The sequence below is a fragment of the Nyctibius grandis genome, chromosome 1 (genome assembly GCF_013368605.1).
Source record: "Nyctibius grandis isolate bNycGra1 chromosome 1, bNycGra1.pri, whole genome shotgun sequence".
Lineage (NCBI taxonomy): Eukaryota > Metazoa > Chordata > Aves > Nyctibiiformes > Nyctibiidae > Nyctibius > Nyctibius grandis.
The window spans coordinates 36,118,081-36,129,540 of NC_090658.1; the positions used below are offsets into that span (position 1 = coordinate 36,118,081).

Here is an 11,460-nt window from a genome sequence, read left to right on the forward strand (position 1 = left end):
TCTTACCTGCTGTCTGATGCTTCAACAAGGATTCATTGCTTCCTCATACGTAGGCCCTTTATCCCAGTTCCTTCTCTGAATCTGTAAAACAGAGATGCATACCTCTAAAAAGCTTTCCCTGGAACAGAACTATCTACATTTGATGGATGATTCTTTTCAGTGGACAACTTCCACCTGGCATCTCTCAAATCTAGGTCATCCTCAGCCTTGCATAGCATTTGCACACCCTGATGCCTACCAATGCAATCTCCTGCCCACCATAAAAACCGTTTATTAGCACTCAATCTTTTACTCTGCTCTGTGCTGTGTGCTCAAGCCCAGAGCCAGATGCAGTTCAGTATTTATTATTCACCTGTTTTTCTTTAAAGTCTTCCCGTGTTCCCCGGGGCTGCTCCCTAATTGTATAGTAGCAAGCATCCCTTGCACTAGAGAGGGTGTCCAGGCTGGGAGAGAATTTCCCATTCCCTTCTGTCAGGTTTGGCACCAGGGGAGTGCTGCTCCCTCCTTTCCAGCTCTGCCTCTGTCAGTTATACTCTGGTTCTTTAACACACACATGCTGGCCCAGACTTGTTCCACTTTGCAGCTCCTACTCCAGCAACGCTCCCTGCACAGATACTGCTTTTTCATCCCCCACACCACCTGCCTCTCCATCACCCAGACAACGCTACACCCTGCGCGGTCCCGGTTTGGCCTGCCGCTTCCGTGCCTGCTCTGCTCCCCGCCACAGGTGTCCCCCCGGGAGGCAGAGCTCCCCCATGCCCTGGTGGCCGAGGCGGTGGCACTACCGCCCTCCCCCACGGGGACAGCCCCTTCCCCGGGGCCGAGGCTATGGCCCTAACCGCCCTCCCGCACCCGGCCCCCACAGGCCGCCCGCCCCGCCCGGCTGACTCCCCCTGCCCACGGTGCGACCCGCCCGGACCCGCTGTCCTCGGGGGACTCTACAACTCCTCCCGGCCCCGGGCCACACACGGGGACAGGGAGAGCCCCCCACTCGCAGGACGCCGTCCCGAAGCCCGCCCGGGAAAGCCGGCGAGGCCCGGGGGCGCGCGGGGCCCCGCCCGGGCCCGGGCTCAGTCCCCAGGCGGTCGCCTTCCCCGCTCCCAGCCCCCGGGGCCCCAGCCCGGCTCTGACCCGGTCGGGCTCGGCTCCGCCCAGGGTCCCAGTGACTTTGCGGCCGGTTCGGCCCCGGTTCGGCCCCGCCTCGAGCCCGCCCCAAACTTTGCCCCCGCTCGGCCCGGCCCCACGCTCTCGCTTCAGGCCGCCATTTTGCCGCGGGGCACGCCGGGTAATCCGGCGGAATCCCCACGCCGCAACGCAGCTGCGTCATCGGGCAGCCCGGGAGGGGGCGGAGCCAGGCGCGGCGGGAGGGCGGTGCGTCTCCCCCGTCACCGCGGCAACGCGAGGGGCGGGGCGGGGGAGAGGGGCGACGGGGCCAAACCAACGGGGCCGCGCGGGGGGGGGCAGAACGAGCGAACCCAAGTGCCAGTGCGGGGGGGGGGCGGTGCCGGTGCCCTCAGGAGGGTCGAGGCGGGTGGTGCTGCCCTAACGGCGCTGCCAGCGGGCTCAGCCTGCCGCCGGGCCGGCCGGGCCCGCTTACCCTCTCCGGTCTGGTGGAGTCCCGGGCCAAGGTAGCAAGCGGCGGATGGCAGCTTCGGGACGGGGGGGGCGGGGGGATGGAAGCTCTGCCGGGCTGTTTGAGCTACTTCCCGGAACGGCCCCGTGGGGAGGGCTCCCCCCGTGCTCCCCGGTGGGAGCAGGCTCCCGTGAGGCCTGTGCACGGCCCTGCCGTGGGGACCCGTGGGGACGCGGTCACGCCACGGGGCTGTCTGTGGACGTTCATATTCGATGAATCTCCCTGGTGAGACGAGCCGGCTCGAAGCGTACCGCCGAGGGCACGGCACAGGGATAGCCCAACAAACCGGGACCCGTGTGCCCTCGGGTAGGAAACTGGCAGGGCCGAGATGCCTTCAAACGTGTTGAAGGACACGGGATGCGTCAAGAGGCCGTTCAGCTGCCTGTCGCTGCCTGGCTTGGGCAGAGGCCTCTCGCCTGCCTCGAAAAGGGTGCAGAACCTGCCCCTGCCCTGCGTTTGCTTCTGGAGGCTCCAACAGAGAAGCCAGGCTGCAGCCCCTGGTCGCCTCACAGGCTACCTCCGAGGTTATGCAGTTGAGAGCAGACCTTGAAAAGAAGCAGCTCAACCCCTGGGTTGATGAAGATGAAAGAAAAAAGTAGTATAGGCTGGTCACGGCAATTAGAGCCTGTGGGTGCGCTCAGGACCCCACAGTGGGCTCACAGGAACTGCAGGTGATCTGCTCTCTTCAGGTCTTTGCCAGCCAGGACAATTCACTGGGAGCCAGTGTCCAGGATCAGCTCCTTCCCCTTGTTATGTGCGTCAGTTTCTGAGAAACATCCTGACAGTCTGGGGCATACCACAGCCTGTCACTAGGGAAGTATAACCCCATCTGTGGGGCCAGGTAGAGAAGGAGGGAGAGGGGGAGAGTAGTAAATGGAAAAATCCACCTAAAACCCCCAAGGACAATTGCCTGCTTCTTAAAGGAGAGGAACTGAGGACATCATGTACCAGTCAATGGCGGACAAGAGCAAGTCAAACCTGGACACAATTTGGTAATGTGTCTTTATTTGCAAGATCTTGCACTCTGTTGTTCTAGCCTTGGGACTTCAAGAAGTCAATACATTTTAATTTTGAACCAAATTGCCCCATTTATTCCACTCTGAGCTCACACAGGTACCTTGTCCATTGCCTCTCGTGCCTGGTGCACCGACTTACTCACCCTCTGCTTCCCCTTCCCTATTTTTGTTTCTTTCACAAACATCTCCTGAATTGGTTATTCACTTGTTAAATCATGGAGCTAGTTTAGAGGAAATTTGCACAGTCAAGAAAAGTCCTGATAGTATTTGGATCATGTTCCTCAATGTACTACATTTACAAAGCCTTCAGATTTGCATTCAGGTAGTACCAGGTTCGCAGCACTGCAAACTCTGCCCGAGTAGTCCATTCTTACACAATAAAAGACAGGTGGTCAGCAGGACCCCACTTCCATGACCTTGGGAATATTGTGCAAAAACGTCTGCTGCGCACCCAGCAAGTTCTGTCTGCACCATGCCACACGTCAGCCAGGGATATTTCAAGAAAGCCTTCGATACTTGTGCCCCCATAAATTCTCCAAATCCTCCCTGTGCCGGAGTCAGATAACAAGCAAAAGGACAATGGCTCCAAGAGTCCAGGCTGCCCATCTGCTCTGCACTTCCAGATTCTTGCTTCCACAGCGCCAGCTGATGAAATTTTCATAGCTGATGAGGTTTCTCGTTTCCACTGGGCCTTGCTGCCTTGGAGCCTTCACAGTTGTGGTCTGTTCAGGTTTCCATGGGTGCGCACTGATGGCTGCAATGATTAGAGTCCTTTGCTTTCTTTTGGTGACCAGTCAGGGTAGGATCATGAAGCTTTTTGCCTGTCTTGGTGAAATAAGCCCCACAGGAAGGAGACAGTTTGATTTTCAGGTGGTCTCGGCATTTACTGCTTCCATTAAACTCAACTCTTCTCAAAATCAGATCCCAAGGTCAAACAGCTAAAGGGAGACAGGAATTGAACTCGGGATGCCTGAACACCAGTCACCTGCTCTGAATGCCAAAAAACACTCTTTCCTCAGCTCCCAAAGGCCTTGATTCCCAATCCCTCTCCCCCTCTCCACACACATCCACCCTGCCCTTTCCTGTATCCGGTATGCTTGGGAGCTGGACTCACTACTGCCCTGAGCCCAGAGATGTGACATGATGCGGAAGCATGACGTTAGGTTACATTATATTCATTTATGTAACACCATTAATACCAAAGTGCTGCTCCCTGCTAGAGCCAGTTGCTCGCTAAAGCCTCTGAAGTTCAATTAACAAGCACAAGGTAATCTAAAACTTGACTCCCAATAATCCTTTTATTTTAAGGGGCCTCTGGCGGATGTAAAGCCCTCAGCAAACAGTTCTGGAAGTACATTTGAGATTCTCTCAAATACCAGCTGAATTTATGACCCTTGGTGAAGAGCAGGGAGGAATCTCTTCAAAATACTTTCCATCTGGCAGCACTTTATATAGACCCCTGTAGCTGTATAAAAGGAACCCCTGGAGGGGCAGGTGCCACCCCGTGGAGGGACAAATCCCTCTAAAGTGCCTGTAGTCTTGACTGGTGAAGAAGGAGACACCAGAAGTAGCGTCTCCCCACCAGAAGAAGGCAGTGCAGGCTTGGTCCTCCCAAGTTCCCCACCAACCCAGGTCAAGCTGAGAAGATGGCAGGTGCTGGACCACGGCCTGGTGGATGGCTCGGAGGCTGTCACATGCCTGAGAGTTGCATGAAGTTCCATTTCCTCCTGCTTGGATGCTGCAGTCCTGAAGGGACACTTAGGAAACACTCGCCTCCTCTGCTACTGCTCTGACTTCAGAGGTTTCCCCACTAGACCTCAGCTGGAAAAACAGGCAGAAGAGGTTTCATGGATGGATTGAGCTCACCAAAACAAAAAAAAAAACAAGACATATTTTGAGCAGAGCTTGCACTCTGGGATATGCCAGTACCAGAGGAGCCCAGCACCCAAAACCAACAACATCTCAGGAACAGTAAGAACAGTGAAGCACAGCCAGCCTGGGACAGCCAAACAAGTCTGTGGATGCAGAATTGGATGGCCAGTCGCATCCTGCCAGTATGCCTGGAGCATGCACCTACCAGAAAAATATAACCCACCAGTAAAACAGTTGCTAACAACACCCATGTGTATAATTCAATCCATCCCGCTACATAAGAGTGAGGGCTGGGACTCAATTTTGACATGAAGACGCAACCCTCAAAAAACTCCTGGAGTTTTTTCACAGGCAGACACTTTGCCATCAGGATCCCCAGTAACAGCAGCTGAAGAACAGAACTGTGCTGACCTATCTCAACCCAAAGTGCTGTTTGTCTTATGGGACTGCCTCAAGGCACCCATCGTGGTTGGGATGTATTTGTGCTGGGCACTGCACAGAAAGACAAGCAGACACAATATCCTGCCCCCAAGGCTTGGATCTCTGAATGTCTTGAATCTCTCTCAAAGCGTCTCTGCCAATGGATGGAGGATGAACGCAGAACTGGAGAACAACGACAGAAACCCACCGTTGCAGCACCCTGGCACTCGGCACAGCTTGGTGGTTTCATGCCATCGGGGGGTTTGAGCAGAGGGGGATGCACAGCTCACACTGGTATTTCAGATGTATGTAGGGGCACTTTCCCCCGACCTGTATACGCGATGAATACGTTGCACATCGATACTTCCCCGTTACAATTGCTGCCTATGCATATTTTGTATTTTTATAAATGCATACGTAAAAAAAATAAAATAAAATAAATAGATATCAGTGACCCCTACTGGCCATTTCTAACTAGCCATAAAACAGTGCAGCAACAGCTGGCTCTCACCTCTTGCCCTGTCTCCCTAGTGCAGTCTTTCGTCGTGGGGCAGGGAGTGCAGAGCCTGGCAGCGGTGGATTTGTACTCTCTGCACTCACTTTGCGCCAGCTGCATCACTCCTGGGGGCAGGCAGCAGAAATTGGGGTCTTCTGGCCTCAAGTATTGGGTTGTGGCATCCCCCTCACCTCTCTGCTCACTGGCTCTACGCCACGCTCGCCTGGTGAACCGATGCTGGCTCTTGCACTGAGGCCTGCACAGGTGCCTCCAACTCTTATTCTGCATGGCTCCAGGGCTCTGCAAGGGACCAGGCACCAAGCTGTGGCCTTATACAGGGTATTCTGCCAGAAAAAGCCGGTTCTCAGCTGGGACCCATACCACAGTTACCACTTCTCCCTGGGGCGAGCTCCCTGCAGGAAGAGCTGCCCCAGCACTGCACAATTTCTCCTCCCGCAGCCTCCCCGAGCCCTGCCAATGCTCCCTGTAAAGCCTTCGCCCCAACGGGTTCTAAATCCAGCATGGCTGCTGCCGTGCAACAGAGACTGAAGGGCAGTCATCCTCCCACGCCAGCGATTTAGCCTGGTGGAGGAGCAGGGGGAAACAGCACATGTGCCCCAGGGGCAGGACGGCTGCTCCAATGCAAGGCAAAACCCCACGGGAAGCAAAGGCTGGAGTCATGGTGTCAGCCTCAGACTGAGACTCAAGGGGCTCTGCCTCCCTTCCCTTTTGTCAAAACTTGTTTAGCTTGTCATGCTAATAAAGTGTTTGAAATGAACCGAGTTAAAAGTATGTGGAGAGGACGAGGGGGGATGTCTCACCGGAGCATGCGGGGAGGTGGCGGTGGGATTAGGCGTGATGACGCTGGCTCTCCCCAGCGTGCACAGGCAAATGGGGCTTCATTCGGGTTTGGGGCTGAGTGCTCACCCGTGTGTGACAGGAGATCACTGCACATTGGAGTGTCGGGGACTGCACTTCACCAGGGTGCACAAATAGGGGGAAGGAGCTGATCCCTCAAGCCCTCCGAGGGCAGAGCAGAGACTCGCAGGCTCTTTCAGGTAGAGGCACGTGGCTGTGTCGTCTCTGGAGGAGCCCTTCTGTGTGCCTGGCGCGTGTCTCCAGCTTACAGAGACCTTTTTTTTTGTGAAATCTGCAGCACTGCTCTCCCCGCGCAGCTCTCGTTGTTTATAGGGACGAGTCCAGGCAGGCTGGGGAGGAATTACCTTTCCCTAGGACACGCTTGGTGCTTGGCTGAGCACACTGCTCCCCTGCTTCATGGGAGCTGCTGAAGGCCAAGGAGCCAGTCAGTCTGCAATTAGCCTCCCCCCACAACACTCGTCCACATCACCTGGGGCTGCTAATTACAGACTCCCCTCCTCTGTACCCAGGGTTCAAGCCTTTCTAAGCACAGGCCATAGTTTTGTGAAATGACCTTGAAATTCATTGCAACAAGCTCTCCTGCCAGGTTTCGCTGCAAACGCCAAGATATGCCAACCTCTGTAAATACCCAGGAGCAAGCTCAGAGGCAAGCACTGAGGAAGCTCAAAACATTTGCTTCAAGAGACTCCCGTTAAATGCTTGTATGCTCACGGTGAGATTAAGAGGTTTAATTGCTAGAACTGCCAGCTGGAAAGGGAAAGGGAGATGACATGGCTGGAGGTGGGCTTCGAGGCACCCACAGGTGTGTGCCAGCAAAGGGAAGGCCTGGCAGACATCTCCTTCCTGCTCCGGTACTTCCAAACCTCCTCCTGGCAGTGGGAGGCAGGCGGCAGGGAATGAGTACAGCCCCTGAATTCTGTGCCCTTGGGAGAGCCCTGACAGTAGCTGTCACACACACATGCAGAGGGAAGCCAGAAATCACAGGGCAAAACAAGATCCTACACCTTCTCAATGAACTCATGGGGGTTTTTTCAAGGGGGATGACTCAGTCTTTTGAGCTGTGGGGGCTCAAGATAAGACATCTTTTCTCTAGCTGCCCTCTATATATACCTCTGTCTCTTTCCCTCCCTCTTCAAGTCTAACTCATTTTGCCTCCAGGATTTAATCTTCCCCCCCGCCCCCCCCCCCCCCCACCAGTGGCTCTGTCTTATCTTGGATAGAAGTACTGAGGGTGGACTCAGGGAATCTGTATCTCAAAATGAGTGACTTAAGCTTGCTTTTCCACCTCCTCACAGCAGGTTTGGAGGCTGACGGGTACTGAACTCAAGTCCATTACAATGACACACGCACTCTCCCACACTCGGAGGATGTTTTACTTCAGCAGCCCAGCAGACAGTCAGATTTTAGCTAGTCCCAACAGAGCAGCTGCCTGGAGGCCAGTGCAGGGTTCAGACCCCCATCAGGAAGCAGCAGCCCTGATGATGAGGGACTCCCTGCAGCTGTCTTGGAGCAGAGGCGGGATAGTGGTGAGGGGCTTGGAGGGAGGCTGACACATGGCTCTGAACACCCAGGAATCGCATCTCCAGGACATTTCACAGGCACCACCGGAGCATCCATATAGTCCATCCCCCCTTGGCCTTGGTGGTGGGAAACGTGCACTGGGCCACCCCTCTGTCTAGTGGGCATGTGTGAATGGTGCCTCCTCATGCCCAGCGTCCTTCCTCTCCCAGGGCTGGGTCCGCACAGCTGAGGGGAAGGTTCAAGCATTCCTCTGAGCAAAACTACTGAAGAACCTGACCTTGTGGAAAGCTGCTCCTTACCCCATGGCCTCGAGCTCATCTTCAGTGCCCTGGAGCAGGAGGTTTTATAGCTCTCTGGAGTTCATTTCTATTTATTCTCACTATCTATATAAATGTCTAGCCATTTTTGAAATTAATGCCTTTCCTTGTTACCCAGCGGCAACGTGTTCCCCAGATCATCAATGTTTAGGATAAAGGCAATCCTTCCTGTCACTCATTTTGACGGCACTTATTTCCCATTTTGCTGGATATCCTGGCAGGCCACAAAGGATGCAAATAAGAGAGACTCCTGCTGATCCTAGGCAGTGTTCCCAGGGACTCTGGGGTCACGGGGAATGTGACACTGGGCTTGGGCAACATTCCTGGAGGCTTTGGGAAAACACAAAATACATCCCAGGGTAGCCCAGAGTGTCTACCCTTAATGCAGTACTGAAACAGCAGAGGGTGAATCCCAGGGCAGCTCCCATACACTGAGGCACCCCTTGCAGAGCCACCAGGCTAAAGGAATTAGGTCCTTCCCTCCCCTGTGCCATTTCTGGTGGCCTCAGCCACCAGACCTAGGAAGGTTTGAAGGGCTTTTGGAGGCTGAACTGCACTTTTGCCAACCAAAGAGCAAAACTTAGGGCAGGGCGACGCAGCATGGATTCACCAAGACCACAGCTTGGCCTTTTCTCCATCATTCCCCAGATCTGCCGCCAGTCCCACTGTTGAGTGTATGCATTGCCGTCTGTCGACCCAGCCACGCTCTGCAGGGTGGCAGGTCACCGAAATGGTGCAAATTGGGAGGGAAGAGCCAGGAGGTTTTGCACCTTCGACCTTCACCCTCTCCCTGCTTCTCTTTCGCCCACCCCCTCCACTTCCCGGCTGCAGGCACAAACACCTACTGCCCATGGAAGCTATTTCTAAGCAATCCCGGGCATCTAGGGAATGAGGGTCTGAACAAATAACGGAGCGTGCGTGTGCAGTGAGTGCACACACACACACACGCGCGCAGCCACGGTGCTGCCACAGAGTCAAATATAGACCTTGGGGAACAGAGAACAATGGCCGGGGTTGGGTTACATGGCTGCAGGGCCAGCGAGCTGCTGATGTTTGTTGTGGGCTGGGGTGGAATGGGAAAAGTAAGGGGGGTGGGATGGGGGAGAACATTTGTTTTAACCCAGAGACCCCAGGCTGGTGCAGTGCGTAAGGCGGAGAGGGTGACCTGGAGTGAGAGCTGTTGGAGAAGATGATCATTTGAGTTGGCAGCTCAGAAGTGTTTGTGGTCTTTCTCCAGCTGGTTTGTGCCGCTCCTCTGCTTCCCTCAAGGGATTAGAGTGGGCAGGAAGGGGAGAGTGTCTCCAGGCTTCTGCACAGGGAAGAGCTGCTTTCTCTCCTTGCTGCGGGGAAGGCTCCTCAGTGGAGGAGAAGAGGCGACATCACCTGTTCCCTCAGCCCAGCATCTGCTCCTCGCCCCTGATGTCTGGTTGCCTCCAAGGTGCAGGTTCCAGACGCTGGAAGAAAGGGAATCAGCTTCAGCTGGTTTTGACAGGTAATTCCTCCCTCTGGCTGGGACCGGTGACGGTGGTTGGAAGGACAGCAGGGGAGGGAGCCTGCAGCTGGCACATGTCAGAAGGGGGAGACCGTGGAGACAGGCTGTTCCTGTTCCCACTCCAGGTCCCTGCTTTGTGGGATTTCCATCACTGGAGGAAAAAGCAATGGAGGGACTCTTATGGCTAGGAAAAAATCCTTCCTAATTCTGACCCAGCAGCTGTTCCATCTGAGACGCCTCTAGGGATGGCACGGCAGGGATCAGAGCCTAGTAGAGCAGGGTCTAAGCCAAGCACAGGAATCCCCTCTTCAGCATCTATTTCTTGGGTCCGCAAATAGAGTTGCTCTGCTTGAATCACCCTGGGCAGCCCAGGGACTGCCAGAGCAAGCATTGGACTCAGGAGTGTGCCTGGGGACGGGATAGGAGCAGTTCAGTGCTGAGGAAGGAACGCACCCAGCATCCACGGTGCTTGGGGTTCCCTTCTGGTCCCTTCCCCCTCCTCTGTACCCACCTTTTTTACTCCCACCCATCCCTGCCTGCTTCAGTCTGTGATACTCACACGCAAAACCAAATCTCAAAACTCAAACCCCAAACCCCATTTCCTCAAATACACCCATTTCCCCCTCTCTGAAATCCCACCCTGGTTTCTGTTCTCTGTTCCCCTGCCTCGGTGTTCAGATCTCCAGCAACCAACTTCACCTCTTCCGCCTGGATGGCCCTCGCTCCGCACCACAGCTCTCACCTCTGAGAGAAGCGGCATGGGGAGAGCCACGTGTCCCACTCCACTGACTGCAACCTAATCCCCTCTCCCTCTCCTGCAGCACTTGTGTTGTGGACACAGATACTTACAGATATCAACGTGTGCAGGGACCCCTCTGCAAGCACCCTCGTACCTGCCCGTTAAAACGCAGACACAGCATCCAGAGGGTTTTCTTAGGTGCATTTAACCACGTAAGGTTTAAGAGCACCCAGACACTGTTGTGCAATGGCATTGCAGCACAGCGCAGTAAGGACCAGGGCAGATCCCAGCAGAGAAGTGCGAGAGCAGGTGAGGATGTTGTGGGAGGTAGTGTCGTATCTGAGACAGTTGGTGTAGGCAGCAGGATTTCAAGGAGGAGGTGAGGGTGAGGCTGAGCAGCCTACACTCAACGTTGGAGGTGCCGCCAGTAAAAACTTGGCCTCTAACCATGACTAGCAGAGCAAAAAGTGCAAGGCAGGGTGTTGTGGGGATCAGAGGAGAAAGGTGTATCCTCCCAGGTCCTAGAGCAGCAGTGACTGAAGGAGAGGCTGTCTGGTTTTTAACCAAGTACCAGGAGCTGTGCTTTGCCCTCAGCCTCCCCCTCTCCCTTTTGCTGTAAGCCCCAGATATGGTGTGAGCCAGGACTCAGAAGCAGACTGAGCTTGACATGAAGGATCAGGGGATGAGAATGGATGGAGAACCACAGGAAGCATCTCAGAACAGAGTTGGTGCACACCTGTCCCATAAATACCCGAGGAGCTGATGGAACAGCCTGAGCAGTGGGAGGTTTGGACCTCTCTGGCCCTTGGGGACCCTGGAGCCATTATGTGGGGTGATGGAGACAGAAGGAGGCAGGCAAGGAAAGGAACAGTGCTGCTCACTGTGTGGAGAGTGGGAAAGCAGCAGGAAGGAGGTAGCTCCTGCGGTGGTGGGCAGGGTGGGAGGCTCCCATGTTATTGCTCAGTAGGGTTGTGTTGTCCAGACCTGCCGAGGATGGAGCAAGCAAGGGTCTGCAGTCAGACCTGGCAGAGAGCTGGGCTTTGATGGGGCTGCTGCCTGTTGGGCTGTCCTGGGG

At 55.1% G+C, this 11,460-nt stretch overlaps 1 protein-coding gene across 4 annotated transcripts in view; it reads right to left on the reverse strand.

The window, feature by feature from the left end:
• TJAP1 (tight junction associated protein 1) overlaps nucleotides 1-1,270 on the reverse strand; it is a 45,262-nt gene extending 43,992 nt beyond the window's left edge. For 2 of the 4 annotated variants that reach the window (XM_068407585.1, XM_068407616.1), the window contains exons 1-2: nucleotides 1,132-1,270; nucleotides 7-81 (exon numbers count right to left, since the gene is read on the reverse strand). The gene's annotated coding sequence lies outside the window, so the exon portion shown is untranslated. Of the gene's footprint in view, nucleotides 1-6; nucleotides 82-352; nucleotides 594-919; nucleotides 956-1,131 lie in introns of those variants that run through there. The other 2 variants (XM_068407605.1, XM_068407595.1) reach the window with 2 other exon arrangements.
• Between the last annotated feature and the right edge of the window lie 10,190 nt (nucleotides 1,271-11,460).